The sequence below is a fragment of the Camellia sinensis genome, chromosome 9 (genome assembly GCF_055761805.1).
Source record: "Camellia sinensis isolate YWXY chromosome 9, ASM5576180v1, whole genome shotgun sequence".
Lineage (NCBI taxonomy): Eukaryota > Viridiplantae > Streptophyta > Magnoliopsida > Ericales > Theaceae > Camellia > Camellia sinensis.
The window spans coordinates 101,493,423-101,517,036 of NC_138969.1; the positions used below are offsets into that span (position 1 = coordinate 101,493,423).

General features: G+C 37.6%; 1 pseudogene across 1 annotated transcript; it reads right to left on the minus strand.

Annotated features, from left to right (window-relative positions):
• Positions 1 to 885: 885 nt before the first annotated feature.
• LOC145789275 (protein kinase and PP2C-like domain-containing protein) lies at positions 886 to 18,822 on the minus strand (annotated as a pseudogene). The gene is made up of 12 exons (XR_014340138.1): positions 18,693 to 18,822; positions 18,411 to 18,523; positions 17,161 to 17,321; positions 13,572 to 13,639; positions 13,214 to 13,434; positions 9,568 to 9,622; positions 7,947 to 8,493; positions 7,501 to 7,570; positions 7,173 to 7,392; positions 6,908 to 7,012; positions 3,827 to 3,922; positions 886 to 1,296 (listed from the first exon to the last, which is right to left on the minus strand). The product of XR_014340138.1 is annotated as a protein kinase and PP2C-like domain-containing protein (transcript).
• Between the last annotated feature and the right edge of the window lie 4,792 nt (positions 18,823 to 23,614).

Below are 23,614 nucleotides of genomic sequence, written 5' to 3' on the forward strand. Positions count from 1 at the left end.
ACTCTAGTTAATAAATCAAAAAAGGAATGAATCTGATTTGGGTTAGTACAAATGTTTCAGGGTCAATACTAAGATAATAAGAAGAGGAAATATCCCTACACTTTACTAATATAATTATATAAGTTTTCTTGCTTTCTTCGCATGCTTTCGGGGTCGTGTTCGTGTCGTGATATTTTAAATGTGTCAAAATTATCTTAATAATAACCTAACTCATACATTATTTCGTGTTATTGTGTCATGTCATTACTGATTTGTATAGTATTAACGTGTTATGTAAAAATATTTTACCATAAGCTAAAAATATCAAGTGTACAAAAAATATAAAAAAAAATTTCTTCACAATTTAATTTTTATGAAACTAATCTATATTGAATGAAATTATTCATAAGAATATTTGATTTCAATTCAATTTGATTTTCTTAATTTACAAAAACAATATTTTATTTTATATATATATATATATATATATATTTTTACTAAATTAACTCAAACAGTAGACAAATAAATTTTCAATTGAAAACAAAAACAAAACCTTTATTAGCTTTCAAATCCTATTTTACATGCTTTTTTCTTAGTTAGATGGAGTTATATAAGAGATTAAAAAATGTCACAACACCCTTTAATAGAAATAATATTAAATATGTAACTAATTTTTCATTATACCGATTATTCGTGTCAGCTTTGTTCTATACAAATTCGACAGTAATCCAACCTATTTAATATTCGTGCTAACGAGTCGTGCTATATACATATTAATGTAGATTTGAATCGTATTATCATATCAAAAATTCCTGCCTTAATCATGTAGTACAATTTAATTTTAATGAAGTGTTCATGCCTTTTTGGGGAGAGAGAGAGTGTGTGCGCGCGCGCACTGTGAACACATTAAACATCTATTAGCAATATTATTCCATATACGCACATTGAAATCCAATAATACAAGCATATGCTTTGTGTAGTTTCCCACTAAAAATAAATGTACGCATACAATTTCCACAAGACGAGGAGGTAAACCTTTTCCTACCACCTCTGGTTCATTTCCATGTCTCACTAAAATTAATTTCATACATACAAAACAATTTGTATAAGAATACCATCAAACCTAGTAAATCCTCTCTGCAGTAGATACAGGATGCAGGAAAACGACAATAACAGTTATATTATCTTGGCTTCCACGTTCAGCAGCCTCGGTTGCCAATCTCTTTGAGCACATCCCAGGCTCTTTCACTGTGTCCTTTATTATGCAAACAATCTTTGCATTGCTCATAACATCCCAGAGCCATCGCTAGCCATAACCTGACAGTCGAACACATATTGTTACTCTCTCTATAAAAATGTGATATGCTAACAAGTCACAACCATCCGTCATAAATAGAGCAAAATTTTGAAAATGGTCTGATTACAAATGAAACATACATCATAAGCATTTGAATTAAATAAGAATTATTGGGAAAAGCATAAAGGCCGCAAAACTATCTAGGGTTTTACTTCCCACCCCCCTCTTCAGCCACTATAATTTTTTTCAAAAGATCATTTTTTAGAGATCACTAAACTAAGAATATAACTCCAAGTTCAGAAATATGAGAAGCATGCGAAGGGAGGTGTTAACAATTGATATTGGTAATATGACATGAAGGTTGAATATGAAGAGATAATAAAAATAGAAAAGAGAGAAGAAAGAACACAAAAAGTTAGTGGTTCAGTCAATCTTGGCCTACGTCCACACATACAAAGCCCTATGGGCTACATCTTTTAGTCACACTACTTAATCCTCTTGATTACATGGTACACCATATATATAAAGTGGGAGATACAATCAAATCCCTTCAGTTATGGATCTTCATATATTCTGATATCTTTAACACTATAATGTTATCTCAAACTTAACCAGTCCCAAATATACTAGAGAGGTTATCTTCCTAATATTAGGTATGGACTGTCTCACTTTACATGTAGTTCTATGGAAGTTCAATCGTCAAAACACTCTCTTATTCTAGGCTTACTCCACACCCTCCCTGTTTTGTCTTAATGCTTTGAAACCATGAGGTGTGAATGGGGAGGGAAGAGATAGGGCAAGGTCGCTAGAATTTTTTTATTTTTAGAACCGAAAAACCAAGGCATAAACCATAATCGTTCAAATTGTGGTATACGATCTCTTTTGAATAAGTTTGATCTGAGTGCCTACCTGTGTTATGCACTAACAAACGAAAAGCATAATACAAATTAGAATAATTACAAGTCTGCCAAGATAATTTTCTTTTTTTTTTGATAACTCAACATCTGGCCCACTATACCGACTACTCCGGAAGACCAATCCCACCATCCACTAGTGGGGGGTCGGGGCAAAGTCCCATATGAACTGGTCCTGAGAAATTGTTTGCACTTAGAAGATTTTGAGGGGAGCACACCCTAGGCCCAGGTCTTGACCACTAGGCCAACCCCTTGGGGTTAGTCTGCCAAGATACTTGTATTCTATTTTAACTGTAAACATAACAAAAGAATAAGGGTTGAATTCAAGAAGCCTCAAAATGCTTCAAATGAAAGAGAAATTAGACCTATGGTTTAGTTTTGATATTGTCTATGATGCTTTTGTTGGTTGTGTTTTAAAGTGATATATGTTTGATATTTCACAATACAAAATTAGTGAGTGGCTAGCAAATGATAAACTTGTACTTTGAATTGTCAATATCCTTTGGTGTTAGCTATTGGATAGCTTAATGAAATATGAGAATGTAACGTGATTTTGTCATTAGTATTTGATGAATAATTCATTACAAAAGGAGTACAAGTGTTTTAAAAGTTTTACATTTTTCCTGCTGTAATGATTGAGATTAAAAAGCTCCAAAATAAGTCTTTGATATTTGTTTTGTGATTAAATGTTCATTATCTAAATTATTTTGGAGTTAGAAAGTGTTTTGGATGAGTTTGAGATGCTTAACACGTGAAATTTTTAAAACATTGAAGGTCTTGAGTCGACCTCAAATAAATGAATCGACCCTGAACTCCAGTTGTCGTGCAGATAAAAGGATTAGTCAACTCCTTGACAAAATAAATCGAATCCCTTAAGAAAAGTTCTGAGAGCTTCAGATTTCACCTAGATTCAAAATAAGTTGACTCCTTCGTCACGAAATTTAAATTCTAAAATATGCAACAGCTACTTCGTTTCAACTGCTAGAGGCGCATTTACTGCACTAGAATGACCAAAATGAGATGAAGGGCTATAAAAAGAAGATTTTTACATGTCTACAAACATGGGATGAAGGATTAAATGTATTACCTATCAAGATCTTTCAAGTTTTGAGCTTCAACTTCCATATTCTTTTGCATTTGAGCTTTGTTGTTTAAATTCAAGTTTATTGTTCTAAAACCTTGTGTTACTTCTTTTCCACATCATTCGTAAAAGGGTTTTTAAACTATTGGGATTAATGGAGTGTTTGTGGGAAACACTTGGAGAAAATCTTGTTCTGTAAGGCTACAAATTTCAGACTTCAATAATATATCTCAGGATTATTCTATTATCTTGCTAATAACATTTCCAAGTATGGGACCTCCTAAATTGGGGGCCTACAAATTTCAAATTGCAAGAACATGAATTGTGCTATGATCATCCAGGCACTACAGAAAATTGTGTTTGGTAATGGCATATAGAACAAATGCTTTTGAAGTGATTAAAGCAGATGCGACTGCAGTTATTTAAAATTTCTGATTTCCCTGGAAACTGTACATAGAAGTCTATTTAGAAGCCACAAATCCATTTATTAGTTTCTCGTAGCACACAAATAATAAACCCCAGATAACAGAAGATTATCAGATCAAAGGACCTTACCAAGTATTCATCTTCTACAAACAGTATGGTCTCAGTTATCTCAGGTTCTGCAGTCACAGCAGGCTTCAGATCATCGTCACCAATAGACCGCGTAACCTGTAAAAAATATGTGATTAATAAACTTCAAATTCAACCACAAATTATTGTTTATTGCTTTCACATCATGTTGAATACTGGAAGCACGGGCAAAGAGTGGGGCTGGGCAGGGACCATGTGTTCCTGTTTACCCACCCTCTTCTTGTTTCTTTATTTTTTAAATCTAGTTTACAGAAACCTCATTAAATAGAAACCAACCTTTTGTTTCTAATTCATTATTTAGAATTAAAAAAATAAAATAAATAAAATATCAGTTATTAGCTCAGTGCTATCTCTTAATACCCAAAAAGATAAGGTGCAAGGTTCACGCCCTCACAAGACAGGAAGGAAAAATAAAAATAAAAGAATATATAACTTTAATAAATTAAACAAAAAATGTTTGCCTACTGTAGGTGTGCTTTGTTGGTGGACATGCTAGCAAGTTTGGTTGAGAATTATGAATCTGCCTATACTCAACCTATTGTTGTATTTAATTTTAGCTACACCACACAAAGAACCAAAATCAATGTTTTAGGGTAAATTATATTAATATATATACATACATACATACATAAATATGTATACACATGTAGGTTTAGAGAAAAGAAAGAGTTAGGAAATGAGTTAGACTTCATTCTTTTTTATATTGATAATTCTGATCAATTACAGGCATAATTCGAGCAACTAAAAAAGGAATAAATAAGAATATAATTCATTATTTCCTATTCTAACAATTTCCTATTCTAACAACATATATATTTTTAGGGTAAATTACAGTAAACCCCCCTCAACTATGACCCATTGTCAAGTTAAAAATCAATGTTTAAAATTCAACACTGAACCCGCTTATAGTTTTGTTTTGTAACTCTAAACCTCTTATGTCATCACACCGGTAGTCATTTGGCATAAATGTATCATACTGTAATTAAAAATTTATGACTAAAAAAACCTTATTATATATACATACATTGTATATATATACACAACCAGCAACTCTACATGGCCAGAAATGCCAAGCCATAACCAGAAACTCTCATGGCTAATACCAACTAGAGAACCCTTATTAGCCAAGCCATTATGATTTGATAAAGTTTCACAGCAAAAGAATTGAGGGTTTTGATGGTGATACGTTGATTAGGTGGGGGGATTTTAGTGGACATATGTTGAATTAATATAGGGCTTTTAGTGTGGAGGGGTTTCAATGTGTATTGGGGTGTTTGTTCAGTGGGAGGGAGGCTGTGGGGAAGGGGTTTCGGCTTGGTGGGAATCGAAAGGGGAGGTGGTGAGTGGTGGGGGAAATAAGGTGGTGGTGCAGAGATGGGAGGAGGGAGGAACAATGAAGGAGATGCCATTGGTTAAAGAAAGAAAAAAAAAGGAGTTAGTGTAGGTTGGAAGAGGAGTTGCATGTGGCGAGTGAGATGAAGAGAGGTGGGCCATTGTCTTCAACCACCGTTGTCGCCATTGCCATTGCCGTAAACTATTGTAGCCACTGCCAACCCCTCATCTCTCTCTCTCTCTTCAATGAGTTCAAAACCCCAAGCCCTTAAACAACACCCCTATCTCCATTGCCACCCCCAAACTCCACTCCCTTTGTTGATCATTAGGTCCTGCAAAAATATGGGATTGTTGTGGTGATTCACAGTGACTGACTTTACTCCCTTTGTCAAATGAATTTGTTGTGTTTGTTAATTGGAATTGTGGAGACACTGTGGAATTAAGGGTTTGGGATTGAATTGATTTGATTAGAGTTTGGAAGAAATTAGGTAGTGGTTGAAGAAGATAATGGTAGTCTGGTAGCAATACAATTCAAGGGTAAAAGGGTAACTTAATAATTTCTATTAACAGTGTTAATGACTTTTGCAATTCATATACTTCAAGGGCGGTAAGTGTTGCCTTAAAACATTAAGGGGGCAACTCAAAAATAGGTCATAGTTGAGGGGGGTTTAATGTAATTTACCCTATTTTTTATTGTACTGTCGTGAGCTGATTGTAAAGTGTAATGTATATACCTGAAAGTTGTACATGTACTATTTCTTTTGTGTAATGTAATGGGATTTGAGTAGGGAGGAAAGAGAGTTCGGTGTGTGCTACTTTTATACACTAGGATTATAAACACACACACATATTAAGCAAGTCTTGTTATTGAAATCTAAATCATTTGCTTTGCTATTCGTTTCCATTTTTGTTGTTGAACCCTTGAACACTAAATTGGGCTTTAAAACATACATCAATCACCCTACTCTTTTGAATCAGTCCACATCTAATATGAACTTACAATAGAAGATCTCACTATTTTAACTTAATAATCTTAACTAGCCTTAAACCCTTAACCATCATGCCTTAGATTTCTAATATGAAATTGGGGTGTGACAACTTGTCACTGATTTGCCCCAAAAATCCTAACCTCAAGGAGCAACCACTCCTATTCACCAGTCTCTAGACCTCCAAAAGCCTATGCGCCCTCTGAGAGGTTGAGACTGCCCAAAAGACCTCCCTTCAAGAATTAAGAAGCTTCTTTTGAGCCAACCAAGGAACTTCAAATCCCAACATCAGGGATCTTTGCAGAGATCTACCCTTTTTCGTGACCCGCATCTTCTTGCGATCAACCCCGTCGACAACCACATCGAATGCTTTCAGCCCAACTTGCATAATGTTCCTCTTCACGGTGACAACTGATGAACCCTCCATACAACTACCAGCCGATGCAGGACACAAGGAGCCTCCTCGCTACGCTCAGAAGTTGGAGTAGGATGCGAGGACCAACTCCTTACCTTTTATATTTTCTCTCATGTTTTAGTGATCATAAGTATTTTTGGTAATCATAATGCTCAAGATATCCCTAGATATGGGTTGTAGTGGTGGTCCATGTTAACACTTGGTGCAAAAGGAATTTGACGAAACAAATAAGTTTATATTATATACTTCCTCACAATAGACAACCATATTAGAAGACAATAGTCTACACATTTTTCTAGAATATCGTTAAGCAAAGGATAAGAAGAAAACCTGGAGAGCAGCAGGCCCAACCCTCCACGTGTCAACTTGCCATTTGACCTGTCCCCCTTCACTGATAATACGTTCTCTCTCCTCAGGACAACTTGCAACATGATCCTACAGCGTCAAGTTGAATTAGTTGGAGAACAATTTAACCCACTTGGGTAAGCAAAGGAGACAATTTTTAATAAAATAAGTTAAAAAAGGTCCATGTTTTATTCTAATAGAATGTTTCAACTACACAGTCATTTAGTTGATAAATCAAGTCCGATCTCACCTTACTTAGAGCATAAGCACTGCCAGCTCGGCATAGCATTGCCCTGCAATCGCCAGCATTAGCAACAAAAAGCTTGTTTCTGACTATAAGAGCCACAATGGCTGTGCAACCAGGATGCCAGTCTTTCTGAATAACTCCCTTAGATTTACGATGGGAATCCAATTCATTCCTGAATGCAACATCTGTCTTGACAAATGCTTCTAGTAATCCATTGGACGGACTGCATTGTTATCAAATACAAAATAAAAATATGTACTTCTTATCAAATAGATTCATATATAGATTATAGAATGTAAAGAGCCCACAAGAATAATAGAAAGGAAGAAACCTTTTTATGGAACTAAGACTTTGCAAAAATCCTGGTAGAGCTCGAGCAGAAAACTCAGCAGCTGCTGCACCTGCATTTGATCTTGCCATTTTTATTGTAATCTAGAGCAACTAATGCACGACACATAGGCTATGTTTGGAAACAACCAAAAAGAACTATAAAAAAAAAAAGAAAAAACAAAGGAATTCTTCAAGAATTTAAACATTTATTTCTTAAAACTAATTTCCAAAATAATTCCATTTTGTAATAGTTGGGCTTTGTAATGCTCATTATGTCATTCTGGTTTCATTAAGAAACACTTTAAGTGATGCCCAAGCAATTGTTTATTAATTAATATTGTGATCACCCACATGAGCTTTAGTTCTCATTAAAATCCACTGTTGCTTGAGTTTGGTACCAAATACACCAATAGGATGAAAATAAGTAGCTCTTAATTTATGACGCACCTCGATGACCATCAAAGATTCCAAACACATGGATATCCTTCTCACCGCACATATGGGGCATAAGAAAGTGAGTGTCCTCCATTGTCTCCCTTCTCCCACAAGTACCGAAGGATCCCCAAGACAACACTGGATGGTATGCTGAAGGATCAGTAAAAGGATCAGGCCAAATTCTGACACCAGAATCAGCTGCGAGACAAGATCTCTTTGACAGGTTTTCACCCTCAGTAAACCAGTTAATACTTTTTTGATAAGCAAGAAGGCTCGGGATGCCCTCAGCACCAAGAGGGATTGAAGGTTCAACAAGTGCCTTTTCCTTTTCGTCTTCCTCTACTCTCTTTCTGCATTCCAAGATGGGATCAAGTTCCAGAATAATATCATCAAAAGAAGGCCTATTTTGAGGATTTGCATCCCAACATCTCTGTATCAAGGACGGGAAACCTGTTGGTGCAGACGAGCAGTGACCAGCAAGAGCAGGTCGCAATCCTTCAGACACCACGGCTGCTGTAAGTTGCTGTTCAGTATAGTTCATTTCCAGCACAGTGTGGGCCTGCAAGCAGATCACATGATGCACCGATGAAGCACAACCATGTTAAAAAGCATAGTTGACGGGTCAAATGATTAGGGGGCATTCAGTCAGATTAAGATGTAAGATATTATCTGTGAAGAATTGGACGTCCAGAAGAAACTTAACTTCGATAGAAACCTTTTTTTTTTAATACAATTTTTAGAATATGAAAATTATATGGGAAACCTGAACCCTGATAAGCAGTTATATGCATGAACATGTGTGCTCATAAACTGAATGACAAGAAAAATGAGGAATGGTATGAGAAGTAATCTAGAAAGCAGGAAGAGAAATCCCACTAGATGTTAAATGAGATTGAACAACACAGAGTGGCTGAAAATGAGAGAGCTTAGCGTGGTAGTCAAACTACATGACCTTCAACACAGTGGCAGGAAATATACCCCAAGTCCCAGAAAATGAGTTCATGCCACGGTTGCCTGAAACTGCTGTGGTTAAACTGCAGGATTCAAGTGTTCCACTTGTCTTAATCACCATGGTGGTCAAACTACATGTCCTTCAACTCTGCGATAGAAACACTGTGCCATTCGTCCAATAGCCAAGTCAAAGAGGCAGGACTTATATATGCTGAAGTATTCAACATAGCACCTCGGAAGATTTTGTGGTTTGGTGGCTAGAGACTAAAGTGTTGATCACTATGACACCCCCGTGAGTGCCACTTAAGCCAGCCTTACTGAGAGAGAGATACCACACCATTGGACCTTTTGTGTGGATGCTCAGGGATCAAGGCAAATCCTAAGGGATTGATACACAGCCACATGTTGTGGCATATCCTAATGGAATCCAGAAATATCTAGGAAATTTGTTATGGGTCTTGTGACCCCCCTCTTATAAATAGGAGTTAGCACCCCTTACATCACCAGCACTTTCGGGGCACGTAACATCAACATCAAGGAGGTGCCAAACTCCTCAGACATTTACTTCATCTATGCTATTACTGGCCCACACACATTTCTACACCTCCACTCGCAAGAGTGATAATTTAACAGCCATATAGCCATGTAAACAGTGAGTTATAGTAAAAGGAAAAAGTCAAACCTGCGCTTCTGCACAAAGATCAGCATATGGGACAACACCAGTAAGCAGTTCATTGCAACACATCGAAATCAAATTTCATGTTTATATGAAATTATATAAAATAAATTCTTCTACATGTCATTGCAAATGATAATGATCTATCAAATCCCAAGTTCTACGACAAGGTAGGACTGTAAGAGAAATAAGCTACCTAGATAACAAAGCAAAAGACTCGGTCTATACATACTATCTAGCATTGAAATGTTATCCCCGAATCTAACAATATAAAGTACATGCATACCCTTCTTGTTATTACATTGCCACGAAATTTGTTAGATAAAGTGAATTAAGGCATTCATGAATGATCAAGATGACCAATCATTCTATTTGCTTTTTGACAAGTACGACATGAAAATAGTCAGCCCAAGAAAATAGTGTTTAATCCATTGTTAGACACTCTAAGAAGTATGGACATGGACAAGAGACACGATAAAGATATGACATGGACACGCTAGCACAACAAATTTCAAAAAATGCAAGATGCAACACGTGGACACCTGCAAAATAAATAGTTTTATATATTTAGTATATGTCATGTATATGAATACTTTAATTAATACCAAACCAAACCAAACCAAACCAAACCAAACCAAGCCAAGCCTTAAGTCTCATCAAATAGGGTCAGCTACACGAATCCTTCTTCTCCACTCGAGGCTATCAAAAGTCATTTGGTTAGTCAAATTAAGGAGATTCATACTATACTAGCCCACGTCAATCTAGGTTTTTCCCTTCCCCTAACACTTCCCTCTACCGTCACTATATCGCATCTTTTCACTGCTGCCTCTATTAGTCTCCATTGTATATGACCAAACCATCTTAATCTATTCTCTCTCAGCTTACCTTCTATCGGTATAAACTCCTACCCACTCACGAATATACTCATTTCTAACTCTGTCTTTTCTAGTCTTGCCACATATCTACCTTGGCATCCTCATCTCATCAACACCCATCTTATCTATATGTTGTTTTTTAGTTGCTCAACATTCCATTCCATACAATATCGCTATTCTAGTAGTCATTCTATAGAACTTTCCTTTTAATCTAATGGGTACTCGTTTATCACACAGTACCCTATACGCATTCCTCCACTTAAGCCACCCTGTCTTAATTGTATGAACCACATCTTCTCCAACTTCCCTAGTTGTTGTGATAATCGATCATAAATAATAAAAATATTCACTCTTAGGTAGTTCTTGGTTCTCAATCTTCATTTATCCTCTATGTCCATTGTTACTATTACTAAAATTATACTCCATGTACTCTGTCTTATTTCTGCTTATCCTAAATCCTTTAGATTCAAATGCTTCTCTCCAAGTCTTCAACTTAGTGTTAACTCCTCTACTCTCATCCACTAAAACGATATCATCTGCAAAAAAATATATACCATGGTACATCATCTTGAATATTTCTCGTCAACTCATCCATGACTAAAGCAAAAAGATAAGGATTTAAAGTTGATCCTTGGTGTAACCTCACAGTAATTGAAAATTCACTTGTCTCTCCAGCCGACAATCTAATAGTGGTCACCACACCTTCATATATATCCCTAATCACATCAATATAACATTTTGTCACTCTTTTCTTCTCTAACACCCACTAGATTATATCCCGAGAGACTCTATTATATGCTTTTTCAAGATCAAAAAACATATAAATGTCTCTTTTCTTTGCTCTATATTTTTCTATTACTCTCCTTGAAAAATAGATCACTTCCATTATTGACCTACCGAGCATAAATCCAAATTAATCATCTGACATCTCTATTATATCTCGCAATCAACGTTCCATTACTCTCTCCTACACTTTCATTATATGACACATCAGCTTGATTCCTATATAGTTGTTACAATTCTAGACATCTCCTTTATTCTTATAGATTGGCACTAAAATACTCTTCCACCACTAGTCAACAAAATTTTGTTAAATAATCTATTCAACCAAGCAACCCTCTTCTTACCCAAACATTTCCAAGCTTCAACATGGATATCATTGGATCCTAAAGCCTTATTCAATTTCATCTTCTTAAGTGCAATTTCCACTTCAAAGGTCCTAAAGCCTTAGTTTTGATATTCCTTATTACTGGCTACTTCCTCCCCTTTTGACCTTCCTCCATGTTCTTCATTTAACAACTTCTCAAAATAGCTCTTCCACCTCTTCTTAATCTCTTCATCCTTTATCAACACCTTAGAGTCCTCACTTTTGATGCACTTAACCTGATTAAAATCTCTTATTTTCCTCTCTCTTATCTTAGTAAGTTTGTATATTCTCTTCTCTCCCTCCTTACTATCTAGTTTAGTGTATAGGTCATCATAGGTTTTTAACTTAGTCTCTCTCATTACTTTTTTAACCTCCTGATTAGCCAACTTGCAACTCTTAAGATTTTCTTCAATTCTATCCTTTTGCCACTTTTAAAGCACTCTTTTTTCATCTTTACTACTGCTTGAACCTCATCTCTCCACCACAAAGTTTCCATAGAGTTGGATCTCTTTCCTTTCGACTCTCCAAGGACTTCCCTTGAGATTCTCCTCATACAATTGGCCATTGAGTTCCACATAATGTTAGCATCTTCTTCCATGTCCCAATTACCTTCTTCATCCATTCTATTCTTAAATATTTCTAGTTTATACCCTTTTAGGCCCCACCATTTCGTCCTACAGCGCCCAATATTCTTCCTAGCTTGGTGTTTCCTTTTAAAGCATAAATCTGGTACCAAAAATCCTATGTTGACACGTTAGGCTCTCTCTAGGAATCAACTTACAGTTGCTGCATTTTAAGTGGTCCACTTTTCTTACTAGAAAGCAATCTATTTGGCTCCTAATTGACGCACTCTTAAAGGCTCTCTTCTTATACATAGTATTGGCTACCATTAGGTCAGAAGCCAACGCAAAATCTAAAATATTCTCTCCAATCTTATTATACCACCAAAACCATACCCACCATACACCCTCTCATAACCTAATTTATCTATTCCTGCATGGCTGTTGAAATATTCACCTATAACAAGGTTCTCTCATACGGGTATTTTCTGTAATACCTCATCCATTTGGTCCTAAAAATCTCTCTTAGTCTGATCATCTAATCCTACTTAGAGGGTGTAAGCACTAATAACGTTTACTATATTTTGTCCAATAACTAATTTAACTAACAAAATCCTATCACCTTTCCTACGTGATGGACACACGTGTCCCCCGAGTGTCCAAAATGTGTCCGGATCTAAAAAAATACTGACATATTTGGACATGCATCTAACATGAAGAAATGTCCAACATGTATCATTGGATCTGTCATCAACTTCTCAAGAATGTTAAATGACAAGGTACTAGCTACTAAAGACTGCAATTTCTGCCAACAATTAGTAGAGCAAAACTCAATAAACCTTTTGGAGCTACCAGAGTCCACAAGCACAAGTGCAGGCTATATATTTCAGTATCAAAGCATGGTTCTACGATCACTAACTTGTCATCAACATATAGCATTTCAAAAAACTTCTTGTCCGTCTCATAACACATCATCAGGTACAAAGGATAAAACAACATTTTGATTTGCTATAATTCAAAGTGGCAGAGAGCATAGAAAAATCATTAATTTTATGTCAAACTCTTACTTTATTGTCGCACCGAAACTATATACATCTGACTTTTCATTATGTATCTCCTTTCTAAATATTTCAGGTGCCATATAAATGAGTGTGCCGACCATATTCTTTTTATGGAAACCACCAGTTGGCTTTCCAGATGATCTCCAGTTCTCCATAGAAACTCGTTTAAGATCTTTCTTATATTCTGCTAAACCAAAGTCTGCCAGATGTGGACAAAGGTTTTCATCAAGCTGCCAAAAAAAAAAAAAAAACAGAGGAAGCAACAACATATTATTACCACTTCAATAGGAAACACAAAATCTTACCCACAAAAAGATCAGAAACAAAACAAAACAAAACAAAATCAGAAAATGGTGATGGCGTTTACAAGAATATTTGCTGGTTTTACATCCCTGTGTACAATCCCAAGTTTATGTAGATGTTGCAGAGCTTTAGCTGTAAAATAGGAAACATGATCATTATAACTTTAGTATAAACCTTATCATACGTTCATAAAACAGAGAATCAAAACAAAGGAACAGACATACAGCAATAAGCTTATCCAATGCCAGTAATCAGCAATCAATCTTTTCCTATGGGACCACATTACATCAAACCTCTCTTGTCGGAGAAAACCCATCTCGAGTTTGAAGAGATGTTTACGTTTCAAAAAATTGCTCCGAAGTTTCTCCTTCCCATGTACTCGGATTTAGATTAGTTTGGTACTTTGGTTAGAAAAAATTTCAAGTGATATAACTCAAATGGAGAACTTTACTACATTCAGCCCAAACTCCCAAACAAGTAAATTGGTTTCTCACAGGAATTCCATCAAAACACGTGGTACCCAAGCAAAGAGTAAACAAATTAAGTAATTGGACACGGATGAAATCCTCATCATCATCATCATCATCAGCAGCAGCAGTAGCAGCAGAGAAGAAAGAGAGAAGGCAACATCAGCGACAGAGGAAAGATCCAACAACAGTTAGGCAGAAGAGAAAACAACAGCTACAGCAGAGAACAAATAGATCAGCAGTAGCAGGAGTAGTAGCAGACGTGGGGAAGTAGATAATAGATTCAAAGAAGAACCAGAGAATAGAAGCAACATCAGTGAAGAAGAAGAAAAAGAAAGCAACAGAGGAGAGGAAGAAGAAACCAGCTGGGAAGATGAAGAACAAGAAAGCAGTAAAGAAGAGGAAGAAGAAGCGAAGCTACGCTATGCAGAGAAGGAGAAAGAACTAGGGAAGATGTAGAAAAGAGAAGAATATGCAGAGAGAGAGAGACAAACGAAGCAGAAGATGTTGAGAGAAAGAAATAGAGAAGAAGAAGCGAGAGCTAAAACCAAAACAAATTTGGAATTTCTAAATTAATGAGATGAGTAATTTGAAGAGGTTCAGTAGTTACCATTAAATCCATAAAGTAATTCCAAGAATTTTCAGCTGAAACTTAAAGAGGTATCTAATTAGGACGTCTACCTAAGATGCTGAGTAGCAATACCAAATTTTAAAATTGGCAAGGTTTTTTTCCTTTTGGATGAAGAAGAACCTCTCCAAGACAGGGTCTAGATGCCAGCAAGAGCTGAACCCAAAACATCTGAGTTTATATCTTATCCAAGAGTTCACTCCTTTGACTACTAGGCTATCCATGCAGGTTAAATTGGTGAGATGTTGGAAATAATTTAGAAAAATTAATATTATTTGTATTATTTATTCATGAATGTTTTAAAAATTGAAATCATATTCCACGTTAGCTATTCCCATGTTTTGCAGAAATTCAAGGATATTTATCAAAATTTTTAAAGAGCATTATGTCCATCGTGACATAAATACTTCATTATCATCACTCATATGTTTAGACATTCTTATAAATCTTGTGCAACATGCTAAAACTTACTAATAAGTTAATCTCTTTATTTTATTTTGGTCAATCGTCCATAACCTAATCTAAGTTTGGGTTCCCTTCTCTAGATGCATCAGGAATAATCTATTCAAAATTGACAAAAAACACTACTAATTCCTATATATTGAAAAAAACAATACTTAAGAACACACCATGGTAGTAGATTGCACATCCTTAATCATTGACACCGTATGTTTTATGGAATGTGTGTAAAATCTAAGCCAATGCTATCAAAAGCGTGCTTAGGCCCGCACCTAGGCACAAAGTGCAGTAAACTGCACCTGAGGGATGGCAAAATTCCTCGGCCCGATTGTATTTGTGCCAGGGTAGGGTAAACTATAGCGGTAGGTAGGTCAAAACTGTCAGGTTTATAGTAAAGTAAAGTATAAAATTGTATCACTAAATTAATTGAGTTTAAAAGCAAGAATTCACACTCAAAACCCGATCCATTGCCATCCCTGAGGTGAGATGACATTAACGAAGCGCATCCGACGCATGCGCCTATTTCAATTGCTCCTAATTTGTTAAAGACATGATATCAACCCTTCAATTGAATGAAGCCCATTGTAATTTCATTTGTTCCTATAAAAGCCTCCCGAATAAATAGAAAAATCCAACCTTAATCAACAAATTAAAGTTACACACCAAAGCATTTACATTTTGACTTTCATATCATTTTTTTTTTTTTTTTTTATTACCTTTTTTCCCTCTAGACGATGACAATCGTCAAATAGTAATTTGCAGCCTTAAGTGTTTATCTATGAAGCATGGGTGCGGGTGCGGGTGCGGGTGCGGGTGCGGGTGCGGGTACGATACGGGTACACCGATATGGCAAATTCTTTAAAAAGTAGGGTACTAGTATGGCTGGGTACATCAATTTTACGTCAAATTTTTTTTTTAATTTTTTAAAAAATTTATAGCTAAACATCCAACATACAAATCAAAATTTCAATATCAAAACTAAAAAGAGAACAACTTGTCTAAAAAGTTATACAATTATTTTTTTTTCTTTTTTGATTGTCTAAAACAGGATACAAAAGGGAGCAAAACCATGACTCATAGGTAAAGAGTGTTGGAAATAAATTACTTGATATTTTCAAAATTGAAAGAATAATAATAAAGGCTGCAATAAATTCTAGCATCTGAGGGAAAAAAAAAAAAAAAAAATCATTTTGCCGTACTGGTGTCGTACCCATGCCGTACCCACAACGTACCCAAATGTATTTGCCGTACTCGGCATGTATTCGGCGTACCCGGTACGCGTACTGTCGTACCGGTACTCGTACCCGCACCCGGTAAGATTTTTGGAGTACCGTACTTCATAGGTGTTTATTGTTTAATTGCTTAATTTTTATAATTGTTATTATTATTTTTTTTGATAAATATTATTATTATTATCATTATTATTATTATTACTATTGCTAGGGGTTGTTGGAGTTTTGCTCCTAACACAAATCTATGATTTAAGTTACAATTTTACTCCTTCAATTGTATCTAAACAAAAACTAGGGCTAAAATTTTTGTTTTCGTCCAGAATTGAAAAGATGCTTTGAAAACAATTTAGGTTTAATAGAAGACTTTGTTTAAAGGATTTGCTATATTTCTTTATTTATTATTTTTCCAAAAAAGACTAAATGTCCAAGAATTCCGAAAATTCATCATTTGTAATAATTGTGACAGAGCACGAGTAGTACCATTAGCAACACTCAAAGTAAAAAGAGACTTCAAGCAAGAAAACCACCAATGGAAAGATTCACTATATAACTTTACAGTAGTTAGGAACCTAAACCTGAAATCTACACCACATTACTAACATGTCATCAATGTGAACTAAGCACCTATAAGAATCATCTCAAGTATTTCATATTACCTAAACTAATCATAACAGGTAATAAAACACTATGAGTCTATGAGTGTCATGTTCAGCCTAATCTATACTACTTATTTACCCTTAATAAGAGGAATTTTGCACATAATATCACAAAGAAAATACAAAGAATTTCAATGACGAGTAAGTAATTAAGGTTTACTTCACAAAATTAAAACAAACTCAAATGAAGCCAAGATCATCAAAGACATACCTAACTAGACTGAGATGGTGAGCACTTGATCAAAAGTTGGATTCCACTCTTCCACGTGTAGTTTCTCTGCCAAATTTAGGGACTCTTTGAAGAAAAACATGTAATTTGGAGGCTTTGCATGTGTTGCAACCAATGTGGCGATTCCTGGATGATCTAACTTGCTTCATCATCACATCATATAACCAAATTGTCAAAAAAGAATCCCGCATATCATATGTAGACATTCAAATAAACAAACCAAATACACATACATAAACATCTACACACAAATTCATATATAAGCGCATATTTTATACTATTATTAGAAGGTAACACCTTAATTGATGTCCCTGACAGATTTTTAGTATGCCTGAATTACCCTGTGCTCAAACATCTTTGGATTCTATTTTGATTTGCACAGAATGATAAAATGGTAAAACTACCTAAAACCACCTCAACATCTTTTCCAGAACCAATATCCCTCTCCTCCCCCAAATGCATCATGGCCAGCCCCAACCTTGAGGCAAGACCACCAAGGGCCTCCAAATTTTAACAAAATTTAGGGGCCCCTAATTAATTTTAACTCTTATAGCATTAGTAGGCTCAAAAATAAGGATTCAGTACAACTAATCTAAGTTCACAATCTAAACTAAAGGGTCCTTATAGATTATGCAAGCTTAATTAGTAATTTTGCATTAAAAAATGTGAGAAAAGTAATATTTAACTAATACACTGTATTAGTTGGTTCAATTTTTATTTGGTATTATTTAACTGATACCTTTTTGTAAACTGAATTTGGTTAAATTATAAAACTAACAAGACAATATTCTTATCATTTTGAGCTCTTGTAATGATTTTTCCTCATGTCTTAATTTGTGTAAGTAAATTTTAGTAATTATATCTGCAAGCTAAATTTGTGCGGGTAATAGCAAATTTAAATATATATATATATATAAAATGTAAAGACTTACTATTTTACATGCAATTTTTTTAATGATTATATATAAAAGGCTCCAATTTCAAGAGTCCGCTTAGGGCTCCAACAACTCAGGGCAGGCCTTGATCATCACACTATAGTCGGTTACTTACATAGTGAGACACACACACACATGTATATACACACAAAAAGGGGATTTGCTAATTTGGAATTCACGTAAGGCAGAGATAGAAAATGAGAAAAGGTGGAGAATATATGTGTACTAAATAGGACAAAATGAGCTAATGTATATATGGAGAGAGAGAGAGAGAGAGAGAGAGAGAGTAGAAATGACCATAGCATTTGCAATTCCTTGTGGATCAATGTGATCAGAGGTAGACAAAATGGGTTTTTTCACAGCAACCTTGTTTCCATCCAAAACAGCTTCATAAACCACACTTTCTGCTCCTGAAACAAAATGAATACACACCAATTCAGTTTCACATTCACAACAACAAAGCCAATGTGAGAGCAAAGCCAAAAAGGGGTACAAATTAAGGGCCACAAATTAAGCTCTCTCTTTGAATTGCAATTGAGAAACAAAAAGACAAATACACACATATATATTGATTGATACCTCGAGCAATTGGGTTTAAGAGAGAGAAGGAAGAAGGTGGGAGATGCAGAGGAATTGAGTCGCTCCGGCAGCAACCCCGAATGCATGTGTTTGGCTCCACAATCTCCACCCCCATATCTCTCTCTCTCTCTCTCGCCTCTCACCCATGTATATATTTATATGTTTATATATATGTAGAAGAGGGTGGAAAAACAAAGCTTCGGATTGGGGCTGGGATGGAGAGGATGAAGAGAGATTATTTTGGTAGGTTGGTTAAAAAGTTGAATTTTTATTTATTTTATAAAAATTGTACGAGCACGAAATAATTTGTCTCGTATAATTCTGTTGATTAAGTTTGCACTCCTTCAAACGTCGTCGTCTTATCACCTGAAAATACAAACGTGAGTTAGCTGATGGGTGTGTGTCGGAAACCCTTCCGATGCTTAAGTCAGCAAATAGACTATAGACACAAAAGCTCTGTGTATTTGAGAATAAGAATTGTGATACCTGTACGTAGGTCCTATCATGAGCTTTTATAGATTCCACCTAGCACAATCTTAGTAGGACTCTAGCTCTCCTTATACGAGTCCTCCTAATAATCACACTCCCAAGGATAATCCCTATCTTGATAACATCCTACTCACTACCAACCAAGTGAGACGGCTCTAACCTCCTGCCTTAGCTTGGTAGTACACTCAATCGAGCTAGCCTGCCCCTGCTCTAACCAAATATACCCCGGTCCAAGTTGTTGTTTACATCTAGCCAATCTGCTCCAGTCCTTGGACTGATATCTGTACACCACAAGACCGAGCTATAAAAGCTCTTAGCTCGGCTGCAAGCGCGCCCTTAAGAATTGTGGAGTCTACTTAGCTAGGCCTAATACTTAAACCAAATGGACCTAGCTCGGCCCGGTTTATGCATATAAATTATCCTCTCAATTGGCCCTTAGTTCCATCTGCGAAGCATGATTGGGATTATTACCTTCAAACCGTGCTAAGATATTAGCCGAAGTGAAGTACTTCGGCTAGCCAAGCTACAAAACCCACTCGGTTTTCCCGTCTTTGACGTAGTACAGCCCGCTTTTCCACGCTGCTGACACCACGCCCTTACTGGGATACGTGGCTCCCCTTGATTGCCTCTACTGCTGTGACAGCCGTCAATCATAACTTCCAAAATTTGAATAGTCCCGCCTTTTTACTTCCATTTTGCATTTATTCCCTTAGTCTTCAAACGTCCATTGTTACTGTTCATCTGCTCTCTGGAAAACCTCTCACATTTTTAACTCTAAATCCTTATCTTCTACTGCCAAGTCTCAATCCAAGTCGCAGGGGCTCGTTTGATTGAATTCTGCTTTCACACCCTTAATCTGTAAGTTCCTCATGCCATTTTCTCAGTTTTAATTGATACGCCTTTGTTTATTTTCTTAAAGAATAGCAATTAATCTCCCATATATGCGTGTTATATGCAATAGAGCCTTGAGCAAATACCATAAATCCAAAAAACCTCACGCTCAAACCTAAAGACACACTCAACTGGATTTTGAATCAGTTTCGAACATGATTTTTGATCCAAAATTGTGCTGTGACCGAACTATGAACTTGTTTGCGACCCTTAGGATAGTACTCGACTGAACTAGAAATGTATAGAACACCAACCGTGCTATAAACCTTGAGTCGGCCTTGTTTCATGGCCGAATTAGAAATGGTTTGTAACGCAATTGTAACCAAGCTAGGCTGATATTACTCTGCCTATTTACTTAGCGCGGTCCAGTTATCTGGGCATGACACTTTTATTTCCACTTTGCAGACTTGACTAGGTTGGCCGGGCACACCCTTGCACTTTGCCCCTGGGCGAGTTTGCTCAGCCGAGCCATCCAAAGTCACACCAAGGCTGAGCTAGGCTGTCGTGTTCATAACAATTTTTAAACCAATGGGCAAATGTCGATTTCTGGTGGACTTGCTTGGTGCTATGGCTGAATTTCGAAGCGACTACCATATTCCGGACGACGTCCACCTTTCCTTAGCCGAGCTAGACACCACCCCTTGGGGCAAATAAGGTTTTGTTCCCTTTACCGTGATATCCATCGTAGAAGGGGAACTTTGGCTCTCAGTCTAACCACTCATTTGCGAATTTCGTAGGCCAACCAGACTGTGCCCCACCTAATTATCCACCAATTCTTCATAAACGGAATGGCTGAGCTAAATTCCTCAGGCTTTAGCCTGGCAATGCCCCAAACACCTCGGGAGGGTTCAAGGTAAGTTGCGGAGACTTACGGAACTAGCACGGGACTCGGGCTTGAGAACTAAATCAAAAAATGCACTTTTTTCACACTTAAGCTCAAAAATAAGCCGTCAGGGGCCAAAATCGTGTAACAATCACGAGAAGGCCCGGGAAACACGTCAAACACCCCGGGAGGACACGGGACTCCCGGTTTGAAAACTAAGTCTGAAACGGCACTTTTCTCGCACCTAAGCTTGAAAATAGTCCATCGCGGGCCAAAATCGTGTGACAGTGAAGAGAAGGTCAGGGGAACACCTCAAACACCTAGGGAGGGACTAACGTGCGTTGTGGAAACTTACGGAACTCGCATGGGACTCCCAGTTTGAAAACTAAGTGAAAAAATGCACTTCCTAAACACTTAAGTTTGAAAATAGGCCATCGGGGGCCAACAAATCCCGTAACAGTCCCGAGGAGGCCCGTGGAACACCAACAATTCCGGGGAACACTTCCGTAAGTTGTGGAAACTTACGGAACTAGCGCGGGACTTCCGGTTTGAAAACTAGGTCGGAAAAGTTACTTTTTTCACACTTACGCTTGAAAATAGGCCTCGGCGGGCCGAAATCGTGTAACAATCACGAGAAGGCAAGGGGAACACCTCGAACATCTCAGGAGGGACCAATTTGAGTTATGAAAACATAACGAACAGGCACGGGACTCCCGATTTGAAAACTAGGTCGGAAAATACACTTTTTTAACACTTAAGCTTGGAAGTAAGCCATCGGGGAGCCAAAATCATCTAACAGTCGCAAGAAGGGCCGGGAACACCTCAAACACCTCGGGAGTGACAGACGTGAGTTGTAAAAACTTAAGGAACTAGCACGGGGACTCCCGGTTTGAAAACTAAGTTGGAAAGAGACAGTTTTTCCACACTTAAGCCTGGAAATAGGACACCGGGGGGACCAAAACCGTGTCACAGTCACGAGGACCAGGAAATGCGCAAAACACCCCAGGAGGGTCCAAGGTAAGTTGCGGAGACTTACGGAACTAGCACGGGACTCTCAGTTTGAGAACTAAATCAAAAAATGAACTTTTTTCACACTTAAGCTCGAAAATAAGCCGTCGGGGGCCAAAATCGTGTAATAGTCACGAGAAGGCCCGGGTAACATGTCAAACAACCCGGGAGGGACCGATGTAAGTTGTGAAAACTTACAGAACAAGCACAGGACTCCCGGTGTGAAAACTAAGTCCGAAACGGCGCTTTTCTTGCACCCAAGCTTGAAAATAGTCCATCGGGGGGCCAAAATCGGGTGACAGCCCAATGTAAGTCGTGAAAACTTACGGAACTAGCGCGGGACTTCCGGTTAGAAAACTAGGTCAGAAAAGGTATTTTTTTCACACTTAAGCATGAAAACAGGCCTCGGCGAGCCGAAATCGTGTAACAATCACGAGAAGGCCCGGGGAACACCTCGAACATTTCATGAGTGGCCAATTTGACTTGTGAAAACTTAACGAACAGGCACGGGACTCCCGATTTGAAAACTAGATCGGAAAATACACTTTTCTAAGACTTAAACTTGGAAGTAGGCCATCGGGGGGCCAAAATCATGTAACAGTCGCAAGAAGGGCCGGGAACACCTCAAACACCTCGGGAGTGACAGACGCGAGTTGTAAAAACTTAGGGAACTAGCACGGGGACTCCCGGTTTGAAAACGAAGTTGGAAAGAGACACTTTTTTCACACTCAAGCTAGGAAATATGACACCGGGGGGGCCAAAACCGTGTCACAGTCACGAGAAGGACCAGGAAATGCGCAAAACACCTCGGGAGGGTCCAAGGTAAGTTGCGTAGACTTACGGAATTAGCACGGGACTCACGGTTTGAGAACTAAATCAAAAAATGCACTTTTTTCACACTTGCGCTCGAAAATAAGCCGTCGGGGGCCAAAATCGTGTATAAGTCACGAGAAGGCCCAGGGAACACGTCAAACACCCCGGGAGGGACCGACGTAAGTTGTGAAAACTTACGGAACTAGCACGGGACTCCCGGTTTGAAAACTAAGTCCGAATCGGCGCTTTTCTCGCACCTAAGCTTTAAAATAGTCCATCGGTGGGCAAAAATCAGGTGACAGCCAAGAGAACGTCCGGACAACACCTCAAACATCTAGGGAGGGACCAACGTGAGTTGTGGAAATTTACGGAACTCGCATGGGACTCCTGGTTTGGAAACTAAGTAAAAAAATGCAGTTCCTAAACACTTATGTTTGAAAATAGGCCATCAGCGGCCAAAAAAATCCTGTAACAGTCCCGAGAAGGCCCGTTGAACACCTCAAACACCTCGGGAGAAACCAATGTAAGTTGTGGAAACTTACGGAACTAGCGCGGGACTTCCGGTTTGAAAACTAGGTCAGAAAAGGTACTTATTTCACACTTAAGCTTGAAAACAGGCCTCGGCGGGCCGAAATCGTGTAACAATCACGAGAAGGCCCGGGAACACCTCGAACACCTCAGGAGGGACCAATTTGAGTTGTGAAAACTTAACGAACAGGCACGGGACTCCCGATTTGAAAACTAGGTCGGAAAATATACTTTTCTAACACTTAAGCTTGGAAGTAGGCCATTAGGGGGCCAAAATCATGTAACAGTCGCAAAAAGGGCCTGAAACACCTCAAACACCTCGGGAGTGACAGACGCGAGTTGTGAAAACTAACGGAACTAGCACGGGGAC